Below are 11365 nucleotides of genomic sequence, written 5' to 3'. Positions count from 1 at the left end.
AGGAGCTTGGGTGCTCCATTTTCCACAGTCCCCACCACACCCTAATGCCTGTTCACAGCCTGAGTCTACATCAAGTGCTGCTGCTCCCGGCCTCTGTGTTTGTGGCCTCTGGCTTTACACTGCTTTCACATTTTATATTTTGGGTGTTCCCTGGCCAGACTGCCAGCCCCCTCAGCTGGGACGGTTGGCAGCAAGGCGTCTTGTTCTCTGCATACAGGGAGGGGAGGGCGAGAGGCTGTAAGAGGCTCTGGTGGGCCTCCAGGCCAGGCTAGAAAGCTGAGAGTCACACAGAAAGCACCTAAGGCTCAAAGCATGAAGACCCAAGAGGTGCTGAAGAAAGGGGAGGTGACAAGAGAGGACTCTGAACCTGCCTAGATGTGGCTCAGCACAGCCGTAAGTGGCTATGTGCATGCTTGTATGTTTCTGACACTTGCCCCAGTTTGAGCATTTTTCTGTGGGCTCACTCCACCTCTGCCTCAGAAGACACTTCCCACTCCACCACCCCGGGCAGGGATGCGGTCCTTAGCTCCTCCAGGTCCAGGGGAGTGCTGGGCACACACTCAGGGTCACCGCAAAGAGGTGGTGGAGCTGATTTGGCTGGGCTCTGTGCAAGATGGCACAGAGAGAAAAGTATGCAAAACCAGGAGAGATGTGTGGACAGCTGTGGTGTCATCTCTCAGCTGTAGTGTCACCTCTCAGCTGGCTGCACTCATGGCTGCCTCTGGGAATCTGGCAAAGTGTCTGCCCAGTGGCTCGAAGGAGGGAGCAGCAGGCCTGGGGCTCTCTCTGCTTAGAGGTGAGCTGCCAAGGTCAAGGGCATGTGAGATTTGCCTTGGTGCCCCAGTGTGGCCAGTGTGGCTTGGCACAGAGCAGACACGGCCTAAGTATTTGCTGGAATACAGCAACGAACCGTGCTGCACTGAAGGTGGGCAGGGGCCTCCTTGCATTCGGTCACGCACTCGTTCCTTCATTCATTCACTCTGTGTGACACTGTATGTCACACTCTGTGTGACACTAGGCATGGTTGGCGACAGGGCTTCAGCAACTGGCTCATTCACGGAGGAGGCAAAGCACATCCGCCAACACCTGCACGACACACCGGGGCAGGAAGGGCTACAGGGTGCCAGCACCTCTCACGTCATCTCAGTCCAGCAGCTCCTCCTTCCGCAGCCACGCTGGTTCCTTCGGCAACTCTCTGATCCCTCCAGGTATGACCTGGGCCTCCTCTACTTTAGGAATGAAACAGGAAGGCAGAGAGAGGACCTCATCTATGCCATGTGGTGCTGGGGTGCTTAGACTCTCACTGCCCTGGGGCGGTGCATTCATTTGTATTAGAAAGGTAATCGTAACAATAATTACAATGTACATTATTACAGTAGCAGCAGTGACAGCGAAATAGTAGTATCTGCTTTTATTTACCAAGTTCTCACTGAGACCTAGCTCTTTGGGCCCGGCATATTTTCTGCTTTTTGTCATTTACTCATCATAGCAATCATAAAGAGTAGATGTTTTGGTCTTATTTTACAAATGAAGAAACTCAGTATTAATGAGTTTGGGTATCAGGCATCTTTCTAAATCCAGTGAGGTACGTTAGAAGAGGTACATTAGAAGCATTGACCTTATACAAGGGACAGTAAAGGAAAGCAAATGGAATTAGAGTGTGAAGCTAAGTCTGAATCTCACCTGGCTCTGTTAATTATTAGCTGCAGGCTAACAATACAGCTGTCCAGGTTGCGCACTGCACCACAACTCCAAGAGATGTCATTCATTTAAACTACAGTGTGAATGTTCCCTCAGGTTGTGCAGTATGATGGTCCTTGTTAGCTCTGTGACCACCTAACCTCCTCTCAGGGTATTTCAAGTTTCCAAGCAGGTGTTTACACAACTTTTGTGAGCAGAGCAGAGAAATGCCACCCATATGCCTGTGGCTCTAAGGATTCCACACTTGCCTTTCCACAGGATGTTGTCTCAATGAGAAATCTGCAAGTTACCAGGATTAGCCAAGCTCTGGCTGGCAGAGTTAAACTCTCTCACAATGGCCGTTCCCTGCCTCCCATGAAATGCACTGGCTTGGGGACCCACAAGAACTAGAGTCAAGGACCCATGTGTCTGCAGTGCCAGCTCTTCATTGGTATATGTTCTCTCCACATGGGCCAACAGAGAAGCCACCAACAGATGGTTCTGCTTTGCAGCCTGATGGAAACTTATGCCCACTCCCTCTTCTTTTAGAGCGTGTGCCCGCACCAGCCATCCTTGGGATGAAAGCATGCCCAAGGAGCCAGAGTCGAGAGCCAAGACTAGTGGAGAGCTGCAGGCTTCCTCCCAGCAGGAGCTGGGCTCAGGGCACTGCGCGGTCTGAAACCAGTGCAAGATCCTCATAGGATCCAGTAGCATTGGGCTCGTGGGGGCAGGGGAGGCTTTCGCGTAGATGGAAATAACATGGCAGTCAGCTATCCTTCTTTGGAAATCATACAACACGTTCTTGTGGAAAGAAAGCATTGGCTTCAAGTACCACTTGGCCCCAAGTATGAACGTCAGTTGGCCCAGAAACGCTAACGTAGCCAAGGACTAAGGAACAACATGTAAGAAGCCTCAAGGGACTCCCTCCTGCAGTGCTCTGTCCCGGAATCCGTCCCCAAGCTGCTGTGACTCCTTCTCCTGCATTATGCCCTTGCTGTTCCCATGCATATGGTTCTCACTGGCTTGTCTTTTTGCAAGGCCTCCAGCAACGCTCATCTACTCTTGGAAAAGCAGTGTGGATGCTAAACTTGCTCCTCGTCTGAAGACAACCCTGCCGGGACGGGTGGCTGACACCGCATGCTGCCGCTGAGCTGGGACCCCTCCTCGCGGCTGGTGGTCCAACGGCCAAGATCCCCAAACTGGGCCTGGGGATTTGGGGTTGGGACTTGGAGATGCCTGAAAGTCTCTGTTGCCCACTTGAATCGAAGAGAGGTCAGCAAGGAAGTTCAAGGTCAGCAACCTTCTGCCATAGGCTGGACCACAGTGTGCCCAGGAAGCCACGTGGAGGGGAAACAATGATGAAAGAAGGGGGCCCAGGAAGAGGGAGGGGAAAGGTCCTGCCCCCGTTCTCCCTGGCTTTCCCGTTCCTGGGTCCAGGTCTTCCTGAGCCCCGCCATTCCCTTAGGCTCCGCCTGTCCTTAAAATAAATGCTCCCCCATTTGCACAATTTTCTTTTTTGGCCTGTTTGAGTGAGTTGTCGTTACTGGCTGCTGAAAGAGCCATGAGTGAGGGGGATGCCGACGTGCCCCCACTCCAACCCCAAACAGTCACCAAGCAGTGGAGAAGAGAAGAACGTGGAGCCCAGTTTCAGACACATTATAACTTCCCAACCTTAGGGTTAAAGTAGAGGGCACAGACGTGGCGACTCACATGACTGCCCAATGACAGTCAGGACAAGCATGTTCCTCATCTCTGTTCATCCTTGCAATATCTCTTTGAGGTAGTTATTTTGCCCAGTTTACAAGTAAAAACATTGAGGCTCAGAGAGGTTAAGCAACTTGCCTACAGTCGCACAGCTTCTGCTAATTCAGTATATTCCCCAACTCACTCAATCCATCCTCCCGTGCTAGAGACCCCTGGTCAGAAGGGCTCACAGAATTAACAAACCTTAGCCAGAGTAGGACTCTGAGGAGTTTACTAGTCTCATTAAGGCCCTGACACATGTTTTACATTTTATTTTCTGGAGCCCTGGGGAAGACTTGCAAAAGCAGCCCAGCAGACAGCAGCTGTGGACACAGATCACTTCCTTGGGGCCTCATTTCTTGACTCTCCTCAGCCGGCTGATCCTCTGTGCTGCTGTGGCTGTCGCCTAGAGAGGAGGGGGTGGTCATACCCAGCACTCTCCTGTCCTGGGTCAGAACCGCCAAGGCCATTTGCCACAAAACACAGCTCTCTGGGTCCCTCCCTAAGGTGGGTGGAATCAGATTCCACTGATACCTGTCCTGGGATCTGCGTGTTTAAAAGTGTTGCAGTCTCTTATGCGCACTTGAGCTTCAGACCTGAATCACCATTTTGGAGACCTTGAGGCCCCTGTGTCCTCCAAGGGAGCTGAAAGTCCTCCTCGTGGGTGTTCCCCAACGGTTTTGCGTACATTCCTTTCCTTTCCTTCTACTGCTTTGGTTTCCATTGGAGCCACCGTCTGAGTTGGCCAGGGAGCGCTTGGCAAAGCAGATGAGGATGTGGGTGGGGGGATACCCTGGGTGGTTCTGGAAGTTTGCTTTCCTACTGAGAGCAAAGACGCCCCCAAGGAACGACTGGGTGATTCCCAGGGGCTGTGGTGGCCCTGAGCCTTGAAGGCCACTGTCCTGGCCGGCAGCTGAGAGTGGCAGAGTGCCCTGCAGGGTCCCTGTAGAATCTCTATAAAGGAGGCTCTGGGCAGCAGTCAAGTTGGCCAGGGGAGTGCTTTGGTAGAGATTGTCTAGCACTTTCTGAAAGGCTGAGAAAACCTGAATTGCCCGTCTCAAATGTGGGGCAGGTGTGCAGGTAGACCCCAGGGAGCTGGAAGAGTCAGCCAACGCATGCCCTGGTGGTTGGGGCCAAGCTCAGGCCTGGTCTAGGTGACACCCACCACTCAGGTCCCCACTGAGCCACATGGGGACGCAGCCTGTAGTGGAAAAGAACACTTGAATCTTCAACACAAATTCGAAATTTTGATTTTATGTGAAATCTCCCAATTTTTAATAAAATGTTGGCACAAATTTAACTTACAAACAATACTCTATGCCAGCCAAACAAAATATATGGGCTGACCAGATGTGGCCCACAGGCTGCCTGTTTGTGGCGTCTGCTGTCGACTTTGTCTAAGAAGCGATGGTGAGGAGAGCGTGTTGGCCTTGGTCAGACACGAACCTTCTGGTTGACAGTCTCACAGCTCGTGGGTGGCTGCAGGACAGTGTGACAGAACCTCCCGGGACACAGAGGCTGGGTGGCAGGCACAGGAGGCTTAGCCATGGGTAGGCCTGCGCTGGCCTGGACAGCACGCTTGGTTAGGGCACTTCTTTATTCTTCTAGCCAATATTCACTATCTGCTGTGTACCAGGCACTCGATATATGGTGATGGATTAATTTCCTGTGGCTGCTGTAACAAATTGCCACACGCCTGGCAGCTGAAACAGCAGGAATATATTCTCTCCCAGTTCTAGAGGCCAGAAGTCAGAAGCCAGCATCACTGGACCAAGGTCAAGGTGTTAGCAGGGCCACGCTCCCTCTGGAGGCACCAGGGGAGAGTCTATTGTTCCTGACTCCCCCAGCTCCTGGTGACTGACGATGTTCCTCGACTTGTGGCCACATCACTCCAACCTCTGCCTCCGTGGTCACGTGGCCTCCTCCTCTTCTGTGCGTTTCAAATCTCCCTCTGCCTCCCTCTCATGAGGACACTTGTGATTTGGTTTAGGACCCACTTGGATAACTCAGAATAATCTCCCTATCTCAAAATCCTTAATCATGTCTGCAAAGACCCTTTTTCCTTATAAGGTAACATTTACAGGTTCCAGGGATTCAGACCTGGTATCTTTGGGGGCCATTACTCAGCCCCCCACAAGTGGAAAAGAACAAAACAGATAAAGTCCTTCTCCATCTAGATCTTACTTTCAGTGGAGGGTTGGGGGGAAGTCAGGACAAAAGCCAGTAAATACTTAATAAAATATCATGCAATGGAAGTGCTGGGAAGAATAATCAAATCCTTCAGGCACTGCCCCTCAGACCTCAGGGATGCTCCACGAGACGGGAGGGGAACGTGCGCCCCAGTGGGCTGTCTACCTCCATCCACGCCTGCAGCACAGCCAGGCTGCCCCCACTGCACCCCTGTGCTCCTCAGCTCACACCTGTTACAAGTGTCTGCCCCAGGAGACTTGGTGAGTGAGAACGTCATCCGGTGGGGATTGAGAGCACGACAGGAAGGGAAAGGCTTCCAGGAGATTCCCTCTGCTCCATCTGGCGTCCTGCTGCAGGATGTTGTCACCCTGGATGCGGCTGGGGAAGGGCAGCCTTCCATGGGGCTCACCTGACGGTCTTGGCTGACAAGGCCAAACTTCTAGGAGCACACTTTCCTCCTCGGTTTTCAGCCCCTCAGGGAGACTTTCCTAGCCCACACAGGGCGTGTGTCAGAGATTTCAAACCTGCCTGTCACTGAGCAGGCACCAGGGAGACTCAGTGGTGGCAACTTCAGCTGAGGGAGGACTCCTCTCCTCATGGGAGAGGAGTAGCCACTGTGTAGACCCCCAGAAAAAGTAGGCCAGGTCAGAGGCTCACCTTCAGCTTTTGGTCTCCAACCCGGTTACAGCCAGTTAACCGGGAGCCCAGCCTCAGAGCTCCAACCCAGCAAGGCTGGTGGGAAGGTCCAGGATGAGGAGGCCTGAAAGTGTCACGGTCACCTGATGCAGTTGTTGGAGCTCAGGCTACACCATCCCAAAATATGACTGTAGGAGATGTTGTCTGAAAGACCACCAGGATGGCTAAATGGTTAAAAGGAGAGTTTGACTGGCAACATAAGTTTGCAAACGGGGAAGAGATGGTCTCTAGCGTGGACCGAAGGTGTTCTCTCCTCAAAGAGGGAAGGGGAAGGTTGGATTTTACGCCTCATGGGGTCTGTATTACACCTAGAGTCATCCACATTCAGCAGGTTTGGGGGGAAAGCTACACGTAGCTATGAGAGGGTTGAGTGCATGTGCAATGAGTAAACATATATGTAACATACATCCCATGTTCACTTTGGGGTGGAGTTTTAGTATTAAAATGAGGTCGAATTTGGCTCTGTACATCAAAAGGTGAACAATAGGACACAAAGACAGTTTGTGTGCAGTTTCTGTAAGCTGGCTGAAACCGGCTTGAGGTCTACAGTTGTTTATCAGGAAAGAATGTCTGCAAAGCCCGTCCTCCGTCCAGTCACGGTTGTAGTGGTCTGTGTTGTAAATCAGAGTTAGGAAGGGTCTGACAATTTGCCTGATGGCTCCTATTGTTAGAGAGTTTAGCAAGGGTGTGGGTTTTCTCAGAGCTGTAGACATTTAGGAAGTTGCCATGTCGGCTGGGCCCTGGACCCATAGGTAACTTTTGCTTCTTCAACCTTAGTGTCTTAGTTGATAAAGGGGCGTTGATTTTGATCTTTCGGGTCACAGAGACCAGAATGAGCCACCACAAAATATACTTCTTTGGTATTTTTTGAGTTTATTATTCTGAGAAAGTGCAGACACAAGAGAAGCTCTGAAAAGCTGTCCTTTTATAACAAATTTACATCTATAAAGGAAATCTGTGCTAGTAAAGTATCTCTATCAGGAAGACGGCTGCTCCCAGATAACTTTTCTTACCTGGGAGACTTTTAACTTTCATTAAAAGATAAAATTTATTCACCATACATTTCCTCCCCCTCCTATAACTTGTGTCCCACCCGCCAGGAGTCCCAAGCTCCTATTCCTTTCTGTATCAGGATTCCATATAGCGTTCAATCATCTGACCCTTCTTGCAGTCTCATATTTTGTGGGACTCCTATGCATACATACATAATTAAAATGGGTTTTCTTTTGTTAATATTTCTTACGACAACTTAATGTGTAGGCCAATCAAAGAACCTAGGCAGGTGGAGGGAAGCCATTTTCCCTCCCCTTCACGTTTCAACATTTAAGTGCTTTCCCCCATTGCCTTGGTCTCCCCCGCCAGGCACACAAGCCATTATTCCTAAGTCTCATGTGTCATTTTCCCTTTATGAATGAATTAAGAAACTAAAGCCCTGGGAGGAACGTAACTCATGCAAACTCCTTCAGATCCCAGCAAATTTAAATGCAATTTGTAAATAAAATCCTCCAAACCCACCCACATCTGCCCCTCTCTGGTGTCTCAGGATGTTGGGAAATGCTGGAACGGCTCCGGGTCTTCCCCAGCGCTGGGAGCAGCTGAGAGCCCAGGAGCCGGGGTGTGGGAGGGCCGGCGAGTCAAGCGCTTGGTGTTGCCATTGTGAAACAACGGGGTGATGGGGCCCATTTCCTCGCCCTCCTTCTGAGGGGAGAGTTGTCCAGGAGGTCTGCAGAAGGCAGGGAAGAGCTTTGAACTCTGCAGCAGACAGGGCTGGAGGGAGACGAAGGGCTTCCCTCAGGGCCCAGGGCAGGTATGGTTTGCAGGGCAGGCCTGGTCCTGGGCCCCATGACACCCTTGGAGAACAGGGAATCTGGCCTGGAATATTTAGCACCTGGCCACAGCCCCTGAAAGCAGCTCTGGCATGGTGGCTGCAGAGAGTGGGTACTGAGTTATCCTGGTCACATCACCTATTAGCTGTGTGACCTTGACCAAGAGCCCCCAGGGGCATTCAGTGTCCTCATTTAGAAAACGAGAATGAGACTTGACCCAAGTCTCTTGAAAAGTCTGCTCCAGCCCTGGAAAAGCAGCACCTGTCGTGGGCTGCCTGGGGAATAGGAGGCCTGTGACTTAGAGTCCCGGGACAGGAAGGGCCTTGCCAGCCTGGCACAGGGGAGGATTTGGGTGTCCACGCACGGCCGGCACACCAGGAACTGGCCGGCGGCCTGAGTGCCCGTGCCACCCCGTGACCATGAACAAGGAGGCCGTCTGCAGCACCCAGCCCACCATCCCCCACAGCAAGCTCGCCGACTGGTGATACCTGAGCCACTGCACTTCTTATGCCATCCGCCAGCCACGCAGACTGGAGCATTCAGGTGGCTGTGAAGCACTTGCACATCTACACCCCACTGCTCGACAGGACAAGTACAGTAATAATAACCTGTGTATAGCACTTTTACCTGTCAGTGGTTTATGGAAGTTATTTTGGTCTCTGAACAGGCCTGTGGAATATATAGGTGAAAGAAACGATGTCCTAAGGGAAGCTGAAATTTTACACAAAGCTAGGTTTAGTTACATTCTTCCAATTTTGGGAATTAGTGTTGAGCCTGAATTTTGGGGAATAGTTACTGAATATATGCCAAATGGGTCATTAAATGAACTCCTGCACAGGAAAACTGAATATCCCGAGCTTGCTTGGCCATTGAGATTTCGCATCCTGCACAGATTGCGCTTGGTGTAAATTACCTGCACAATATGAATCCCCCTTTACTTCATCATGACTTGATGACTCAAATATCTTATTGGATAATGAATTTCATGTCAAGATTGCAGATTTTGGTTTACCAAAATGGCACATGATGTCCCTCTCACAATCACAAAGTAGTAAATCTGCACCAGAAGGAGGGACACTTACCCATATGCCACCGGAGAACCATGGCCAGTGTCAAGCATGATCTATAGAGCTATGCAGTTATCACGTGGGAAGTGTTATCCAGAGAACAGCCTTTTGAAGAAGTCACCAATCCTTTGCAGATTATGCATATGTGTCTCAAGGACATCGCCCTGACACTAATGAAGAAAGTTTGACATATGATAGACCTCATCGAGCACTTACGATCTCTTTAATAGAAAGTGGATGGGCACAAAATCCAGATGAAAGATGATTTTTCTTAAAATGTTTAATAGAACTTGAGCCAGTTTTGAGAACATTTGAGGAGATAACTTTTCTTGAAGCTATTATTCAGATAAAGGAAACAAAGTTACAGAGAGCTCCAAGTGCTCTTGGCTTGTGTGTGTGATGAGAAGAAAATAGAATTATCTCTGAACATACCTGTAAATTGCAGTCCGCAGGAGGAATCGTGTGGATCCTCTCAGCTCCATAAACATAGTGGTTCTCCTGGAACCTCATGGTCCCTGTCAGCTCCCCAGGACACTGATTTTCTATCTAGAAAAATTCAGGACTACTCCTCCGGGCAAAGCTGCATCACTGTTCAGTAATCACAGTTGGGATAATATCATTTCTGCATCTCAAAAGGCGACACTCTGTGATAAGACCACTCCATACTCTCCAGCAATAATAAATTCACTCTTAGCTGAGGGAAATTCAGAGCCTCTGCAGTCTGGTTTAGCCCAGCGGTGGATCCAGAGCAAAAGGGAAGACATTGTGGACCAAATGACAGAAGCCAGTCTTAGCCCGTCGCTGGACACCCTTCTGTCCAGGGACTTGATCATGAAAGAGGACTATGCACTTGTTAGTACCAAACCTAAAAGGACCTCAAAAGTCCATTACTGGACACCACTCACATCCAAGGAGAAGAATTTGCTAAAGTTAGAGTGTGAAAGTTGAAAGGTAACAAACCAATGGGTCTTCAGCCTTCCCCAGAAGTACTTGTATCTTCTAGGTCACCATCTTTAAATTTACTTCAAAATAAAAGCTTACAAGTGACTCTTTTATAAGAAAAAAGTTGGTCTATAAAAGGATATTTATTAAAAAAAATGAGAACAACATCTCTCTCCAGGGTTGTTACAAAAATTAGATATAATTTCTGCATAGTCCCTAACACAGAATAGGCGCTAAGCTAAATGGAAGAATATTGTCATTGTTATTGCAGCATGACTTTGGGAAAATCATTTCATCTTTCTGGCCTTGGTTTCTTCAGTGGTCAAAGGAGGCATTCTCAGGTGCTTTTGGCTGAAAATGGGAATAGTCATAGCTCGTTCCTTTGGGCTGTTGTGAGGGCGCCACAGCCTGTGTCTGCGGAACTGAGCCTGGTTTGTGCTAAGTACTCTGTATGTGTGCTGGTGTCAGTGTTGCTCCATAGTGCTGGCACACCCATCTTTCCAGGTCTCTGCAGGAAAAAGGATGGGAATCAGGGCACGGGGAATGGTAGGAAGGAAGCCCAGCACAGCCCCAGCCCTCCTCGGCATTCTGGGTTACAGCCCCAAGTCCGGTACCCTGCGAGGCCTGACCCTTGGCAGCCACCCTGCAGGCCCAATTGTGTTAAGCAGGCCCGGTGTTTGTTAAACCCAAGGTGGGCATTTGTGGGGCAGGGCATGAGCATGGTGCGTGAGTGAGGCCTTTCTGCTCCCATTTCACGGACAAGCAAACTAAGGCCTAGGGAGGTTCCGCAAATTGCCTGAGTCCCATGGGGAATCAGTGGTGGGTGGGAACCTGGAGCCTGGGTGTCCTAAGCTTCTTGCATCTCATGTAGGGAAGCCCTGGCCACACCCAGGGTGAGAGCAACACCTCTCGCTGCCAGTCCCAGGAAGCACTCAAGGTGAATCTCTCCCAAGTGTACCGCTGCTGGGCAGGCTGCGGCAGGCACCCAAAGCCCTGGAGGGGCAGGGGATGGTCCTGGAGATGCGATGGGGCTGGCTGTGGACCTCACTGCGAGGAGTGAGCACCTAGCCCACCCTGCCCCTGCCCACTTCCCAGGCTCAGAGTTCCCAGGAGGTCTGGCAGAGGAGCCACGGTCCCCAGATGGAACCAGGTATGGGCTGTTTTCCTTGCATTGTTTTAAAATATCTGTGACCTCTGGTCCCTTTCGGGCTACCCGGCTTA

At 50.5% G+C, this 11365-nt stretch overlaps 1 pseudogene; it reads left to right on the top strand.

Moving 5' to 3' along the window:
• The first annotated feature begins 8554 nt into the window (after positions 1-8554).
• LOC105808928 lies at positions 8555-10260 on the top strand (annotated as a pseudogene).
• The last annotated feature ends 1105 nt before the right edge of the window (positions 10261-11365 follow it).

This window comes from Propithecus coquereli, unplaced genomic scaffold (assembly GCF_000956105.1).
Source record: "Propithecus coquereli isolate 6110/MARCELLA unplaced genomic scaffold, Pcoq_1.0 Scaffold184, whole genome shotgun sequence".
NCBI lineage: Eukaryota > Metazoa > Chordata > Mammalia > Primates > Indriidae > Propithecus > Propithecus coquereli.
Note: the sequence above shows the minus strand (reverse complement) of the source record. Positions and strands in the feature narration are given on the sequence as shown.